The sequence below is a fragment of the Triticum dicoccoides genome, chromosome 7B, assembly GCF_002162155.2.
Source record: "Triticum dicoccoides isolate Atlit2015 ecotype Zavitan chromosome 7B, WEW_v2.0, whole genome shotgun sequence".
Taxonomy (NCBI): domain Eukaryota; kingdom Viridiplantae; phylum Streptophyta; class Magnoliopsida; order Poales; family Poaceae; genus Triticum; species Triticum dicoccoides.
The window spans coordinates 207932163-207951316 of NC_041393.1; positions in this window are offsets into that span (position 1 = coordinate 207932163).

Consider the following 19154-nt stretch of genomic DNA (forward strand, 5'->3'; position numbering starts at 1 on the left):
CATACAGCTCCAGGAGCAACATTGTACTATCGATCATCCAACTACAGTCGGCAGGACTAGGGGTATTATCCCTCCGGAGAGCCCCGAAACTGGGTATGTCCGGCGTCCCGCGCCCGCCCATGCCAACCTTGCCTCTGGAGCCCACCAGCGCCCTCGAGCCTCCTCATCTCTTTAGCCATCCCTTGGCATCTGCCATGCGCCCACCACGACATCTACCGAGCGCGCTCAATAAGCGGCAGAGGAGGAGGAGCCTACCAACGAGCTGGACAACTACAATATGGTTCTTGCCACTGATGTCTACTACGTAATTAACCTTCTCCTTGTAGACGTTGTTGGGCCTCCAAGTGCAGAGGTTTGTAGGACACTAGCAAATTTCCCTCAAGTGGATGACCTAAGGTTTATCAATCTATGGGAGGCGTAGGATGAAGATGGTCTCTCTCAAACAACCCTGCAACCAAATACCAAAGAGTCTCTTGTGTCCCCAACACACCCAATACAATAGTAAATTGTATAGGTGCACTAGTTCGGCGAAAAGATGGTGATACAAGTGCAATATGGATGATAGATAAATTAAGTAATAAAAAATAGAGAAATAATTAAAGAATACAATCCTTGTCGAATTAGCAAAGATTTTGGTTCGAAATCCTTTCATTTAATTAGCCAGCCCAAGACCCGCTAACTAATACTTTTACGCGAGCTTAGTTATTGCAAGTTGCAGCCGAGGAACTCTTATCCCTAGCCACAGTTGTTGCAGCTTTTTATTTTACCAGAGTTGGAGCCAGGCTCTATCCATTTATTCACTAGACCTAGAAAATCATAATTTTGGATTCCATTCAAAAAAGATTGGAATTGTACTTTTGCGTTAATTGAGGAATATGTCTATTTTTTCTGGGTCTAGAACCTGTAATTATTGAAATTGACTGGGCTTGAAATTGCTTTTCGTGACTCGTTATTTTTTCTTTTTTCTTTTTTTAAGAAAAAAACTTAGTAATTATAGAAAATTAACTAATAACCAACCTATTGCTTCCTATTGTCGAGATCCTAACTAAGAAACAGTCACTATATGAATAAATACCTATATCATAAATGAGTAGATGTGTCATATAGTTGTAGCAACTGCAATTTTTTCTCTAAAAAAGAAAAGGGATTCTAGGTTGTGAAGCAAAACTAAAACGAACTAGGTTTTTATAATCTGAAAATATGAAAACAATAAGGTAACAAGTGGTAAAAGTGAGTGTAAACGGTATTGCAATGCTAGGAAACAAGGCGTAGGGTTCATACTTTCACTATTGCAAGTTCTCTCAACAATAATAACATAACTGGATCATATAACTATCCCTCAACATGCAACAAAGAGTCACTCCAAAGTCACTAATAGCAGAGAACAAACGAAGATATTATTGTTGTGTACGAAACCACCTCAAAGTTATCCTTTCTGATCGATCTACTCAAGAGTCTGTAGTAGAATAACACGAAGCTATTCTTTTCGTTCGATCTATCATAGAGTTCGTACTAGAATAACACCTTAAGACACAAATCAACCAAAACCCTAATGTCACCTACATACTCCAATGTCACCTCAAGTATCCGTGGGCATGATTATACGGTATGCATCACACAATCTTAGATTCATCTATTCAACCAACACAAAGTACTTCAAAAAGTGCCCCAAAGTTTCTACCAAAGAGTCAAGACGAAAACGTGTGCCAACCCCTATGCATAAGTTCACAAGGTCACTGAACCCGCAAGTTGATCACCAAAACGTACATCAAGTAGATCACGTGAATATCCCATTGTCACCACAGATAAGCACATGCAAGACATACATCAAGTGTTCTCAAATCCTTAAAGACTCAATCCGATAAGATAACTTCAAAGGGCAAACTCAATCCATTACAAGAGAGTAGAGGGGGAGAAACATCATAAGATCCAACTATAATAGCAAAGCTCGTGATACATCAAGATCGTGCCAAATCAAGAACACGAGAGAGAGAGAGAGAGATCAAACACATAGCTACTGGTACATACCCTCAGCCCCGAGGGTGAACTACTCTTTCCTCATCATGGAGAGCGCCGGGATGATGAAGATGGCCACCGGTGAGAGATCTCGCCTCCGGCAGGGTGCCGGAACAGGGTCCCGATTGGCTTTTGGTGGCTATAGAGGTTGGCGGCGGCAGAACTCCCAATCTATTGTGCTCCTGGATGTTTACGAGGTATATGGATATATATAGGCGAAACAGGTCGGTCAGGGGAGCCACAAGGGGCCCACGAGGGTGGGGGCGCCTCCCTGCCTCATGGCTTCCTTGTTGCTTCCCTGACGTCTACTCCAAGTCTCCTAGATTGCTTCCGTTCCAAAAATAACTCTCCTGAAGTTTTTATTCCGTTTGGACTCCGTTTGATATTCCTTTTCTGCGAAACACTGAAATAGGCAAAAAAATACAAAAAATTGGGCTGGGCCTCCTGTTAATAGGTTAGTCCCAAAAATTATATAGAAGTGTTTAGTAAAGCCCATAAACATCCAAAACAGGTAATATAATAGCATGGAACAATCAAAAATTATAGATACGTTGGAGACGTATCAAGCATCCCCAAGCTTAATTCATGCTCGTCCTCGAGTAGGTAAATGATAAAACAGAATTTTTGATGTGGAATGCTACCTAGCGTAATTCTCAATGTAATTTTATTTATTGTGGCATGAATGTTCAGATCCAAATGATTCAAGATAAAAGTTCATATTACCATAAAAATAGTAATACTTCAAGCATACTAACAAGTAATCATGTCTTATCAAAATAACATAGCCAAGGAAAGCTTATCCCTACAAAATCATATAGTTAGGCTATGTTTCATTTTCGTCACACAAAATACTCCCATCATGCACAACCCCGGTTTCAGCCAAGCAATTGGTTCATACTTTTTAACGCGCTTCAGTTTTTTAACTCTCACGCAATATATGAGCGTAAGCCATGTATATAGCACTATGGGTGGAATAGAATATGATGATGGAGGTTGTGTGGAGAAGACAAAAAAGGATAAAAGTCTCACATTGACGAGGCTAACCAACGGGCTATGGAGATGCCCAACAATTGATGTCAACATGAGGAGTAGGGATTACCATGCAACAGATGAACTAGAGCTATCAATGTATGAAAGCTCAACAAAAGAAACTAAGTGGGTGTGCATCCAACTTGCTTGCTCAAGAAGACCTAGGGCATTTTTGAGGAATCCCATCGTTGGAATATACAAGCCAAGTTCTATAATGAAAAATTCCCACTAGTAGATGAAAGTGATAACATAAGAGACTCTCTATCATAAAGATCATGGTGCTACTTTGAAGCACAAGTGTGGAAAAGGATAGTAACATTGTCCCCCTATTTTTTTGGGCCTTCCTTTTTTTATGTGGCCTTTCTTTTTCTTTTTTTATTTGGCCTTTCTTTTTTCTTTTTTTATTTGGCCTTTCTCTTTTTTTGTTTGGAGACAATGCTCTAATAATGATGATCATCACACTTCTATTTATTTACAACTCAAGAATTACAACTCAATACTTAGAACAAAATATGACTCTATGTGAATGCCTCCGGCGGTGTACCGGGATATGCAATGAATCAAGAGTGAAATGTATGAAAGAATTATAAAGGTGGCTTTGCCACAAATACGATGTCAACTACATGATCATGCAAAAGCAATATGACAATGATGGAACGTGTCATAATAAACGGAACGGTGGAAAGTTGCATGGCAATATATCTCAGAATGGCTATGGAAATGCCATAATAGGTAGGTATGGTGGCTGTTTTGAGGAAGATATAAGGAGTTTATGTGTGATAGAACATATCGTATCACGGGGTTTGGATGCACTGGCGAAGTTTGCACCAACTCCCAAGGTGAGAAAGGGCAATGCACGGTACCGTAGAGGCTAGCAATGATGGAAGGGTAAGAGTGCGTATAATCCATGGACTCACATTAGTCATAAAGAACTCATATAGTTATTGAAAAAGTTATATTAGCCCTCGAAGCAAAGTACTCTACGCATGCTCCTAGGGGAAGGATTGGTAGGACCGTAGGAGTTAACTATCGCGCGATCCCGACCTCCACACATAAGGAAGGCAATCAAAAGAGCATCCCATGCAACAAATTTGTTACACAACTTTACCATACGTGCATGCTACGAGACTTGCCAAGTTTAACACAAGTATTTCTCAATTTCATAATTACCCAACTAGCATGACTCTAACATTACCACCTTTATATCTCAAAACAATTATCAAGTATCAATCTTATCATAGTATTCAATGCACTCTATATGATAGTTTTTATTATACCCAACTTGGATGCCCATCATATTAGGACTCATTTTATAACCAAAGCAAATACCATGCTGTTCTAAAAGACTCTCAAAATAATATAAGTGAAGCATGATAGATCAATAATTTCTATAAAATAAAACCACCATCGTGCTCTAAAAGATATAAGTGAAGCACTAGAGCAAATGACAAACTACTCCAAAAGATATAAGTGAAGATCAATGAGTAGTCAAATAATTGTGCAACTATGTGAAGACTCTCTAACATTTACGAATTTCAGATCTTGGTATTTTATTCAAACATCAAGCAAAACAAAACAAAATGACATTTCAAGGATAGCACACATCATGTGAAGAAGCAAAAACTTAGGTTCAACTGATACTAACCGATAATTGTGGAAGAAGAAAGGTGGGATGCCTACCGGGGCATCCTCAAGCTTAGATGCTTGAGACTTCTTGAAATATTATCTTGGGGTGCCTTGGGCATCCCCAAGCTTGAGCTTTTGTGTCTCCTTAATTCCTTTTATATCTCAGTTTCCTAAATCTCGAAACCTTCATCCACACCAAACTCAACAAGAACTCGTGAGATAAGTTATTATAAACCAATGCAAAAACACATATCATCAAGATCAATCAAGCAGGAAGTAGGGTATTACCTCTATCGAGAGGGCCCGAACCTGGGTAAACATTGCGTCCCCAGCCTCCTGTTACCATTAGCCTTAGACGCACAGTTCGGGACCCCCTACCCGAGATCCACCGGTTTGACACCGACAGAGATCCCATATGCTGCTGTTGAAACACACAAGTTTGGATCAGTACATTACCTTCTGTCAGGACTGCCAACCATCAACTGGATCCTCAAGCACACTCTTTTGCCTAAGTCAGGAGATCACAATATGATTAGAGGCCATGCTATCAATCTGCTTCACATATTTGATGTGCCTCAAGAGTTTAAGGTCATGAGCCTAATAGTGGAAACTACCAAGAGGACAACTGCTGACCAGAAGAGAGTTGTGGTTATGCCCCACAGATCCAGGAGCTAATTAACTCCAAGATGGGCACAGGCACATACCTACTGGACAAGGAACACATGCCTATCTATCCAGATTTTGAGGACAACATAGTGGTTATGGATGAAGATGAACCATCTTCTGTGCAAGCACAAGCAAAGAAGGAGAAGGCAAGGACTGAAAAGGCTGCCAAGATGCCAACCATTGATGAGGCATCTGATTACTTCCTGAAGAGCAAGCAAGATCAGCTTGGCTACTTGATTGCCTCCACTCTAAGGATTGAGAAGGGGTTGGCCACTCTGACTCAAAACCAGGAGAGCCTGGAGAGGATCATGGACCAGAAGTTCTATGACTTGGATGTGAAGGTAACTGAGATCCAGTCTGTTGTTGAGCAACTCCAAGATGACATGCAGGAGAGGAAGGGCAAGACAACCACTGATGCGTTTGCTAGAGTCCCAGGAGCCAGAGATCAGCTGCAGCGCCTGTTACAGACACAAGAGCAACTTCATCTGCACCAGCCACAACTTCAGTGCCACCAGCTCCAGCATTTACTCCACCAGCTCCAACTTCATCAACTAATGCATTCGTCCTTCGAGTCATTTCTACACCACCACATAAAGACCAAGCCTGAGAGTCGATTTAGTACTTTGCATTTTCAATGAACTTTTTGGTAACTTGTTGCCAAAGGGGGAGAAAAATGCATAGATCATAGGCTTCGAGAGAGAGAGAGTGTTTGCTTTTGTTCTCTCTTGTTTTGGTGATTGAAATTTGTTTGCTTGTTTGATATACTTTATGCCTGTGTGATACTTGGATGATCATGTGTTTGATCATTTGCTACATTAATGCTTGTTGGATGACATTATCCTTTTATCTCTATATGATCATTCACTTTGCTTGGTGATGAGTGCATGTATTTTAATTATTATAATTTTGAGCGCTCCACCAAGATGTATGTGACATGGGAGAGTAACTCATGATCCGAACTCATTGTGCATTTGCAGTCCAAAGCAAATCTTAAACTATGCACAAATTTAGGGGGAGCTCTCACATTACACATACTTCTCAAAGCGACAATTTTTTTCACTCTTATTATCATTTGTTGAAGCTTTGATCTATATGCTGTCATCAATTACCAAAAAGGGGGAGATTGAAAGTGTAACTATCCCTAGGTGGTTTTGGTAATTCCTAACAGCATATAGCTCATTGAGCTAACACTATTTCAAGATACATATTTCAGGAAAAGCTCAATGAATGGCATGGCATGGATGAGAAAAGTGGACCCCTCAAAATGCTCAGGATAAAAGGATTGGCTCAAGCTCAAAGCTCAAGACTCTACATTTTATATTTTAGTGATCCAAGATCACATTGAGTCTATAGGAAAAGCCAATACTATCAAGGAGGGATGAGGTGTTGCTTAATGAGGTTCTTGCTTCTAAGTGCTTAGTGATATGCTCCAAAACCCTCAACTACTTTCTCACAACCACGTATGACCTAAACCAAAAGTCAAACTCAGCCATACTGATTCTTTCTATCCGGCGCCACCGAGTTCAGATGTCATAGCCACTGCCACAAACCCTAGGCAAATCGGTTTCACCGATAGGGATCTCGGTCTCATCGAGATGGGATTGTAATCTCTCTGTTTCCCTTCGTAACTTTCGGTCTCACCGAGATGAGCGATCGGTCCCACCGAGATTGCAATGTAAACTCTCTGTTTCCTTTTCGTAACATTTCGGTCTCACCGACATGAGCGAACCGGTCCCACCGAGTTTACCTGACCAACTCTCTAGTTAGCTTATTAGAAAAATTGGTCCCACCGAGTTTGTGTAATCGGTCTCATCGAGATTACATTATGCCCTAACCCTAACCATATCGGTCCTACTGAGTTGCATGTGGGTCCCACCGAAAACCCTAACGGTCACTAGATTTGCTGAATCGGTCCGACCGAGTTTCTCAATTCGGTCCCACCGAGATTGGCAAGTTGTGTGTAACGGTTAGATTTTGTGTGGAGGCTATATATACCCCTCCACCTCCTCTTCATTCGTGGAGAGAGCCATCAGAACAAACCCACACTTCCAACTTACATTTTCTGAGAGAGAACCACCTACTCATGTGTTGAGACCAAGATATTCCATTCCTACCATATGAATCTTGATCTCTAGCCTTCCCCAAGTTGCTTTCCACTCAAATCTTCTTTACACCAAATCCAAATCCTGTGAGAGAGAGTTGAGTGTTTGGGAGACTATCATTTGAAGCACAAGAGCAAGGAGTTCATCATCAACACACCATTTGTTACTTCTTGGAGAGTGGTGTATCCTAGATTGGCTAGGTGTCACTTGGGAGCCTCCGACAAGATTGTGGAGTTGAACCAAGGAGTTTGTAAGGGCAAGGAGATCGCCTACTTCGTGAAGATCTACCGCTAGTGTGGCAACTCCTTCGTGGGCGAAGGCCATGATGCGATAGACAAGGTTGCTTCTTCGTGGACCCTTCTTGGGTGGAGCCCTCCGTGGACTCGCGCAGCTGTTACCCTTCGTGGGTCGAAGTCTCCATCAACGTGGATGTACAATAGCACCACCTATCGGAACCACGACAAAAACATTCGTGTCTCCAATTGCGTTTGATTTCTTCAAACCCTTCCCTTTACATTCTTGCAAGTTGCATGCTTTACTTTCTGCTGCTCATATACTCTTTGCATGCTTGCTTGAATTGTGTTAAGATTGCTTGACTTGTGATTAGTTAGATAAAATCGGCCAAGAACTAAAATTGGGAAAAGGATATATTTTTATTTGGTCAAGTAGTCTAATCACCCCCCCCCTCTAGACATACTTCCGATCCTACATGGGGACGAAGCTGGACAAGGAGGGGTTGCGAGCGGCCGTCACCATTGTCGGGCGAATCCTCTTAGGGCTTCGTCACCGGAATCCATTCGTGCCATTGGACATCGTCTTTGACAAGCTGTCTCCTGTCGACCGGGAGCGGGCTTTGCGGGCCGTGGCACCCTGCATCACCACCGTCGTGCGCCTCGAGAAGCAAAAGGGACTTCGGTGGTGTTTAGGCATCCTATGTTTGCGCATGTCTCAGCGCAACATTACTGTTGGATCCAACTAAGACGGTGCAGATCAGTCATTGTAGCACAAAGCGTGTGGGTGTGTTTTGTTGCATTCTCATCTCAACATAGGTGTGCCCTCTTCGTGCATGCTCATCTCAGCACCCCTCTTCATAGCATGCTCTCCATGCTCCTAGTGTATTTGTGTTAACCTAGTGTGGGCTCATCCACCCTTCATCCTCATCTCAGATCCCATGTCCATGGAGTACTATAGCACCGTACTCTCCGTGCGCTGTATGATACGTCTCCAACGTATCTATAGTTTATGAAGTATTCATGCCATGTTTATAATATTTTTACATGATTTTGGTATGATTTGATTAGAACTAACCCGAACTGATGTTGTTTTCAGCAGAACTACCGTGGTGTTGTTTATGTGCAGAAATAAAAGTTCTCGGAATGCGCTGAAAATCAACAAAGAATATTTTTGGAAAATATAAAAAATACTAGAACAAAGAGCTATCGGAGGGGAGTCCCGAGGCCACCACGAGGGTGGAGGCGCGCCCTAACCCTCGGGAGGGTGCGCCTACCTCGTGGACTCCCCTGGGGCCCCAGTTGGGTTCTACCGTAGGGTACGTCGACTGCAAATCAAAATTTTCCTATGCGCAAACCAGGAACATGCTACGGGAATGGATCACAGATCGATACCACTAGATGCACTTTGCCGTGCAATGGAAGAAGAGTTAAGGCAGCGCGTCCGCGTGGTTCGTCTCCTCCTCATCCGATCTCCCTCAAACAGCCGGTGGTCAGATCCCTCGTATAGGTTCGCCGGAGCGGCACAAGTGCACCGCCTCTAACGGTATCCGCACGTGAAGGAGGAACGTTGTGCGGCGGACTACTAGGTCTGATCACACAACCGGTGGCGAGTGGAGGTGTCTATTCGCACCACATGCAAACCCTAGTGACAGTGCCGAAGCGATCAATCAAATGAGTGTGCCGCACCTCCACTTTATATAGGCGCCCGTCAAGGGCTCAACACTTGGGCCTCGCACGGACTCTAAAGCCCAAAATCTGTTCGGCCGGTATCCGAGTCCAAGTAGGATCACATCTGACTCGTGGAGTCCAACCCGGCCTCACATGTTCCTTCCCTTCAGCGCGCGACCCCTTAGGTTCAAGTCGGCTTGGTCGCAGGTCAGATCACCTCCGACCTGCTCGGCTGGTAGCGGCCTCTAGCAAGGCGTGCCGACCACCAAGCAGACAATGAAGCCGGTAGGATAAGCTATACATCACACTTCCACTCCCTTTATCACACGATATATGTTGTCGGGCTCAAGGCGAGTTTGTCATCCTTGTGCTAGCCCGACCTCTTTCACATTCCAGTGATGCCAACCACCAACCGGATTATCTCATAATCCTTTTCGCATGGCCATGCTTATCCTGGTCGGATCACACGAGGGGCCCACAGTATATCTCTCCTGATCAGAGGGGAAAATCCCATCTTGCTCGACCATGTCTCGCAGCATGGGTCTGGACAAGACTGAAACCTACCTTTGTAACTACCCAGTCATGGAGTAGCATTTGGTTGGCCCGAAGCATACCTTTCACCATCCTGAGTACATGCGCCAGCTTAGGTCTTAGGACATAGAATGTATGTTGTACTAGAGACTCACAGATGACATATCGTTGCGTCTCATAGTTGGGTCTGTCCGACTCACACCTTATATCGACTCGAATCCGACTACGTCAAATCTGACAAGATCCTTCCGAGTCCATACTATCCGGCTAGCATCCAATGCTCCATGGCTAGTGTGACAAAGCCATCCACCGTGTCATATGCTAGTCTAGTTGGCTGCGCGTCCACACAGCCCTTTTGACTAGGGACCTTTTAGACAGTAAGCATACAATGCATAGTCCCACAAACAAGTCACGTACTTGCTGATATACATCATTGATAATGTCCAAGGACTGTCTTCATTCATAAACACAAGGAAATATCAGCATACATGATTGCCTCTAGGGCATATCTCCAACACCCCCTTGACATGAAACCAATGCCAACCCCTCCTATAAATCCTAAAAACCCAAGAACAGAGGGGAGATTGGGAGTTCCGCTGCCACAAGCCTCTAGAACCACGAGAAATCAATCTAGGCCCTCTCCGGCACCCTGCCGGAGGGGGCCATCATCATCGGAGGCCATTGGGGAGGATCTCGGAGGGGCCATCATCGCCATGAAGGCCAAGGACCAGAGGGAGAACCTCTCCCCATCCAGGGGGAGACCATGGAGGAAGAATCACAAGGGGGAGAACCTCTCCTCCTCTCTCTCGGTGGCGCCGGAGTGCCATCAGGAGGGGAATCATCGCTGTAGTGACTATCTTCATCAACATCACCATCATCATCACCATCATCATCTCTTTTACGTGGTCCACCCTACCACACCCCGCTGTAATCACCTACTTGAACATGGTGCTTTATTCCACATATTATGATCCAATGATGTGTTGCCATCCTATGATGTTTTGAGTAGATTTCCTTTGTCTTTGGGTTGATTAATGATCTAGTTTGGTTTGAGTCGCATGTTTTATTGTTGGTCTTGTCCTATGGTACCCTCCGTGTCGTGCAAGCATGAGGGATCCCCATTGTAGGGTTTGCAATATGTTCATGGTCTGCTTATTGTCTGCGTTGCGTGAGTGATTGAAACACAAACATGGATAAGTGGGTCATGGCGTATGGGAAGAAAGAGGACTTAATACTTTAATGCTATGGTTGGGTTTTACCTTCATGATCTTTAGTAGTTGCGGATGCTTGCTAGAGTTCCAATCATAAGTGCATATGAACCAAGAAGAGAAAGTATGTTAGCTTATGCCTCTCCCTCATATGAAATTGCAATAGTGATTACCGGTCTTTGTAACAATTGCCTAGGACAATTCCGCACACTAAGCCATCAGTATTCTACACTTGCTATTTATAATATTTAGTAATATATTATAGGGACAATTCCATTTCTCCCCATAACTTGATCCACCACCTGGCATTTGCCCCTAATTTTCTGGTATGCTCAAAAATACCCCTTTGCCGTCAAGTCACCTTACAGAAATGCCCTTCTGTGCCGTTACTGTCTGGTCAAAGGTGTTTGACCATCTGGTGAACAGTAACATGGTGAACAGTAAATTCGAAAAAAATAGCAAAAAATTCAAAAAAATCTGAAATTTTGTGGGATCGAAGATTCTCAAGGGAGCAAGGTGCATGCAATTTTTTGTGCAGTTTGGACATTCCAGCATCTCGTGTCAAAGGAAAAACTTAAAAATGTACGCTGTGAACAGTAAATTCAAAAAAAATGCAAGAAAATTCAAAAGAAAAATACGAAATTTTTAGGCATCAAAGAGGCTGGGGTTCACAAGGTGCGTGCAAATTTTTGTTGTGTTTCATCACTGTAGGAGCTCCTGGAGAAAAAACAAATTTTGGCACAGAAAAAAACATTGAAAAAATGCACTATTTTGTTTTTTTTGCTAGAGCACCTCACATGTCATTTGATCACAAAAATGTGCAAGCGCCTTGCACACCCAAGCCTCTTTGATGCCAATTTTTTCATATTTTTTTTCAAATTTTCTTGCTATTTTTCTGAATTTAGTGTTCACAGCGTATATATTTACATTTTTTTCCTTCGCCATGAGTTCCTGGAATGTCCAAACAGCACGAAAATTTGCACGCACCTTGTGCCCTTGACTATCTTCGATCCCATAAAATTTCAGATTTTTTGATTTTGTTTGCTATTTTTTTTTGAATTTACTGTTCACCATGTTACTATTCACCAGACGATCAAAGCCCTTTGACCAGACGACAAGGGCATTTCTATAAGGTGACTTGACGGAAGAGGGGTATTTTCGAGCATACCTGGAAATTAGGGGCAAATGCCACGTGGTGGCTCAAGTTAGGGGGAGAATTGGAATTGTCCCTATATTATAACTTTATGATAACAGCACCTACTTTTATATTTTAGCTTTACGATATCATGCAAAGGTATCCTCTTCATACCCATAACATAGTTTTATTTCTCGTTTCTAGTTGGAAGCGAACGTTCGGTGTATGTAGAGTCGTATCAATGGAAGATAGGACTTGAGAGAATGTTGATCTTATGTTTATCTCCTTGTGGGTTCGACACTCCATGTTATCACTTCCACCTTTGGAAATTGCTACCATGATCCCCTGCACTTGGGGATTATCACTGTAGTCCTAGTTCTGTTAACATTGATCTCACCGTGCATTCTCGACCGGACAGTCAAAAAGGGGCATGTTACATTACTGTTCATATAGTTGGCATGCGCACAACATCATTTTTTATCGTCATATCTTCCTACACTAGCAACAAGATTATAGTACTGACATATGAACCACTGCACATGCCTAGTAGTAGGAGTACTACTGTGTAAGTTCAAGTGGCTGCCGTTTGAACTCCTTCGTAGTAAGAGTGGAAACGCTTGCTGTAATCAATTTTTTTTCAAAAATAGTGGACACACTCTACTGTACAGATCCTCCTCGACGGCTGTCGGGAACCTTGCTACACACTTTAGCCGACGTGTGGGACAGCAAGCATTAGAGTCCACTTGCCATGCACTAAATTACTCCATACTAGAGTGCACAACTGCACGGTAGACTACACCGGTCGAAGCGCCATAGTAATGCCCAATGAGACGTCAAATCACAAAACCCCCACCTTTCCAGCAGTAAGTTGGACGGACAAAGAAACCATCATTTCACTCTTCTCCCTCATCTTCCTCTCTTGAAGAAAACCCCAACTCGCTTCTCCCTCATCTTGTTCCTCATTTCCTCAAGAAAACCCCGACGTGCTTTTGCCATTGTTCTTCTCTTCCTAAGAAGGAGATGTGAGCGCATCAATGGTGTTGCTTCTGTCCAAGGCCCGGTCTTGCAACCCCGTGACTGATCCTATAACTCCCTCTCTGGTCTTCCTTTGGGATTATGATTATGGTTTCTTTTCTTTTATTTCTATTTGACAGTTTCTTGATGGACCCTGGATCACCGGATGAAGTGATGTCTATGGCTCTAGACAAAACCATCGAGGCTCAGGGTATGAAGAAGAGCAAGCACCCCACCGAGACTACCACTGACAAGCTCAAGGCGATCACCCTGTCCGAGCCCCCCTCTCCGGGATCCCTCGTTAAGCCAGTCTAGGTAATATCTCTTCTTGACCATGTTTTTGGCGATCTTGATCGTGTTTTTTCATCCAATCAGTACTAGTACTAGTAGTACAACTTTCTGGGTGATCTTGCATGTGATTTTTGTGCGCCAAATGATGGTTCTAAATTGCTCTTTTGACCAAAACATGCGAGAGGTTGACATACTATAGGATCGAAAGTAGGTCTAGAGGGGGGGGGGTGATTAGACTTCTTGACAAAATAAAAATCTAGCCTTTTCCCAATTTTAAGTCTTGGCAGATTAGCAACTTAGCACAAGTCAAGCAATCAACCTACACATGCAATTCTAAGAGTGTAGCAGCGGAAAGTAAAACATTCCATATGAAGGTAAAGGGAAGGGTTTGGAGAAGGCAAACACAATGTAGACACGGTGATTTTTGGCGTGGTTCCGATAGGTGGTGTTATCATACATCCACATTGATGGAGAATTCAACCCATGAAGGGTAACGGTTACGCGAGTCCACGAAGGGCTCCACCCATGAAGGGTCCACGAAGAAGCAGCCTTGTCTATCCCACCATGGCCATCGCCCATAAAGGACTTGCCTCACTCGGGTAGATCTTCACGAAGTAGGCGATCTCCTTACCCTTACAAACTCCTTGGTTCAACTCCACAATCTTGACGGAGGCTCCCAAGTGACACCTAACCAATCTAGGAGACACCCCTATCCAAAAGGTAATAGACAGTGTGTTGATGATGAACGCCTTGCTCTTGTCCTTCAAATGATAGTCTCCCCAACACTCAACTCTCTCAAACAGATTTGGCTATGGTGGAAAGATGATTTGAGTGGAAAGCAACTTGGGGAAAGCTAGAGAACAAGATTCTTGTGGTTGGATTGTAATGTATTGGTCTCAAACATGAGTAGGTGGTTCTCTCTCAAAAAATGAGTAGTGAAAGTGTAGGCACGTTCTTATGGCTCTCTCTCAAATGGAGAAGGGGGTGGAGGAGTATATATAGTCTCCACACAAAATCCAACCATTACACATTTTTACCCAACTCGGTCAGACCGAATAGAGAAACTCGGTGAGACCGATTTAGTTCAAAATGGGAATGTTAGGAATCTTGATGGGACCAACGAGATCAACTCGGTGGAACCGATGTGCTAGGGCTAGGGAAAAACCTCATCTCGGTGAGACTGATCGCATAAACTCGGTGAGACCGATTTCAGTGATGAGTAAACAGAGACTTGGTCAAGCAAACTCGATGGGACCGATCGCTCATTTCGGTGAGACGAAAATGTTACAAAAAGGAAACAAAGAGTTTGCAATGCGAACTCGGTGGGACTGATTGCTCATTTCGGTGAGACCGAAATGTTACAAAGGGAAACAGAGAGTTTGCAAAGCCATCTCCGTGAGACCGAGGGCCATATCGGTGAGACCTAATTGATTGGGGTTTCTGTCTATGGCTATGTCAGATGAACTCGGTGGTGCCGGATAGACCAAATCGGTGGGGCCGAGTATGACTTTTGGTTTTGGACAAATGTGGAAATGAGGAAGTGTTTGAGGGTTTTGGAGTAATATCAGTAAGCAATTTGAGCAAGTAGACCATTAAGCAACACCTCATCCCCTTTTAATAATATTGGCTTTCCTATGGACTCAATGTGATCTTGGATCACTAAAATGAAATTGAAGAGTCTTGAGCCTTTGCCAATCTTTGCCCTTAGCATGTTGAGGGGTCCACATTTAACTTGAATGGATATTAGTTCAATGAGCTATATGTTGTTATGAATTACCAAAACCACCCGGGGATTAGTTGCACTTTCAATTTCCCCCTTTTTGTTTGTTGATGATGACATATAGATCAAAGCTTCGACAAATGAAAATATAAAAGAAATACATCATCGCTTTGAGAAGTATGTGATAAGGAAGAGCTCCCCCTAAATTTGTGTATTATTTAAAATTTGCTTTTGAATGCAAATGCACAATCGATTAGTATCATGGATCTCTCTTCCATGTCACATACATCTTGGTGGAGCGCTCAAAATGATCAGCTATAAGAAACATGCACTCATCACCAAGAACAAACATGATTGATCATACATAAGTGTAATGGATATCATCAAGCAAGCACACATTAAAGCATAGTATGATCATAAGAGTATCTCACACACAAGCACAAATATTGTAGCATGCAAACGATCAAAGCAAATGACCAAAGTAGCAAGACAGGCAACAAAAGGCAAAATGTTCACTCTCTATTAAAGCCTAATGATCTATACACTTTCTGCCCCTTTGGCAACAAGTTACCAAAAAGCTTGAAAATGCATAGTGCTATACGACACTCTAGGCACGATCTCCAGGAGCTCCTGAAGGGGTCTTCTTGCCGGTTGCTCCGGTGTGTGTAGATGGCATGGAGAGGAGTCCGTATGCAAAAGCTTCAACTGATGTCTGTGGAGCTGGAGGAGTTGAAACTGGAGGAATCACTGAGGCAGTTGATGCAGGTGCTGACAATGTAGTCCTGGTATCGCTAGCAACTGGCACAGCTGAAGACCTTTATGGCCTTGGCACTTGCTGAAATGCATCTGTAGTTGGTCTATCCCTCCTTTCTTCAAGCTCTTCCTGGAGTCTCTCCACAGTTGATTGGATCTCTGTGACCTTCACATCTAGATCATGAATTTTTGTCTCAATGATCCTCTCAATACTCTCTTGATTCTGAGTCTGGGTGGCCAATCCTTTCTCCATCCTTGTAGTAGCCTCAAGCAGATAACTGGTCTTGAGCATCACCTATGAAGCATCTGCAGCACAACTGGTTTTGCTGCTTTTGCAGCCTTTGCTTTCTCTCTCTTCTCATGGGCTTCTGCACATGTTGGATGAGATGCATCCATGACAACCTCATTGTCCTCGAAGTCTGGCCTCAGGGGAAGATGCACTTTGTCAAGAAGATATGTCCCTGTCCCCATCTTGGAGTTGATAAGCATCCGAATGTGAGGGGCATATCCACAAGATCTCTTCTGATCAGCTGCAGTTCTCTTTACTGTTTCAACAATGAGACTCATCACCTTGAACTTTTGTGGCACATCAAACAAGTGAAGCAAGTTTATGGAGTAGCCACTGATCATCCTATGATCTCCTGACTTGGCCAACAAAGTGTGCCTTAGAATAGTGTTGATGGTGGTCAAGCCAAAGAGAAGATAGTAGATAGATCCAAACTTGTGAGTCTCCAAAGCCTTATCAGGAATCTCCTGGTACATATGTGCCATGGAGTTTTGGTCCTTCCTGGGCTTGGCATACACATCAATATCATCCTCATCTTCAGCAGGGCATTGATCAACTTGGCCCACTCAACAATTGTAGATTGGTACATGGTTCCTCCTGTCATCTAGACAAGCTTGCCATCTGGATAGAAATGCGCAGTGGAGTATAAATGCAACATCATGTCATCATTCCACTTTGTCAATTTCTATCCAACAAATTTGTCAACCTCATTCATCCTAAAGCTCTCAGCACTCCAGGGAAGTAATCTTCATTGTCATCTATGTAAGTCAAGTCCACCCATCTCATGTCACACAAAATGGGTTTCTTGTACAGCAACACAGTTTCATAAAAGTCATGTTGTTCCTTGGTGTGGAAACAATAGTCAACAACAGTCCTTCTCCTGACAGCATAGGGATCCGACTGTCTCCACAATCACAAACCTGCATCTTTTCAATCCTTCATATTTTCAGCTATGGGATGATCATTATTGTGATCAGGAATCTTTGGCTTCAGTTTTCTGAGCACTTGATGCTCTTCTTCCTCTTAAACTTATAACACTGGGGCCTTGTTCTTTTCAGAAGCAGGGATATTCCTGGTGGATCTCTTGGGTGTAGATGGTTTAGAAGCTTGAGCAGCTGGCTTGGGGGCTGTCTTGGGCTTAGATGGAGCAGCCCCAGACTTAATGGAATCCCCCATGAGCTTCTGGGTCTTTGCAGGAGGTGCAGCAGACTCTTCCTCCTCCTCTTCTTCAGAATTTCTGACCATAGAAGGCTTGCCAATGACCCTGGCCATAGTCTTCTTGACTCTTTCCTTCCTCTTCTTTCCTCCAGTAGCCTCTTTCTCTCTTTGTTCAACAGTGAACTCCATAGTTTCTTGAGTGGAGGCTCTGGCTTTGGAGATGGGAACTCTCTTGGCAGGAGCTCTCTTCATCATGCCAGTCTTGGTGGAGGCAGCAACACCATATTCGTTCTTGAGCACTTTCTTCTTTGAGGTCACCTCCTCAACTTCAAAGTCCTCATCCTCTGAATCTGAGGTTTTCTTCTTCCTTTGCCTAGTTGTGGCCTTAGGAAAATTGATTGGGGTGTTTCTGCTACCTTCCTCATAGCTATTATTGGAGGGACTGGTGCCCTCACTGAGATTCACCTGCTCTTCTGACCTGTTCTGACTATCACTGTTGTCTAACATCTCTGAAACTGTCCCTGTGAATGGATAGATATAGGTAGAGTAGATGAGCATCACAAAGCACAACTATTTTGGCAAAAATTTAACACAAAAACTTAATTTTAGTTTTCTATGGAAAGCATTCCAAAGCTACTGATATGACTAACTCAATGACACAGAATCAACTACAGAGTCTAAACATGCAATTTCGGTCAGACAAAAATGCAGTTCGGTGACTCCGAGATGCTAGGATTTCACAGAGAAAGTGAACTTGGTCACACCGATTCATACACTTCGGTCAGACCGAGTAGAACATCTGCAATGGCTTGAGCCCAATCAGTGAGACCGAGATCTTCAGATCGGTCGGTCCGAGATGAGTTTGGCGGAACCCTAACCCTAAGTTTTTGCATCAAATCTAATCTAGAGGAAGTTTTCGGTGGATAGATTGATCTCATACGTGGATAGAACAATGGCAATAATCTCTGTGCAAGAATTGGAAAAAGGAATGCACAAAGAAATCGAGTTTGCACCCTAACTTGGTGACGAACTCGCTACGGCGACAACGGCGGTGAGATTCCCGTTGATGACGACGGAGTCCAGTGGTAGGAGGACACTGGCGACGAAGGAGACGGTCCGGAGACCAAGGGGGCGGCAGAGCTGGGAGGCGCGGACGAAGAGTTTGGAGTAGTTTCCAAAATTTCAACCCGTATATATATATACCCAGTCACTGTTGGTGTGATCGAGTGGAACGATTCGGTGGCACCGAGATGCAAAACTGTAAGCAGTTACTTCAACTCAGTGTGATCAAAATTTTCTAATCGGTTGCACCGAGATGAAAACCTAGGTCAACTTAATGATTTCGGTGAGACCGACTATGGTGGATCGGTCTGACCGAGATGCAATAAGAGGTTTTGGAAGTTTAAGGCCTTGACGGAACGGTGGCTTCGAGTGCTCCTCACCCGGAGGGTCCGAATTCGACTTGTTCAAGCTTTGTGATGTAGCATGAAAATAGTTTGAGACAAGAAAATCATATATAGCTAGAGGATTACTTAGGCATTCTCGTCCATCCATTTGCCCAAAAAACCAAACAATCAATATCAACAAATGGATGTCCTTGAATGGAGAAAATTATGCAACCAACATGCTCACACAATAAGATAGCAACACAAATATGTGGCAAAGCATGCACAAACACTCTAGCATTTATCAAGCAATTGGCGATGACTAGGTCATAT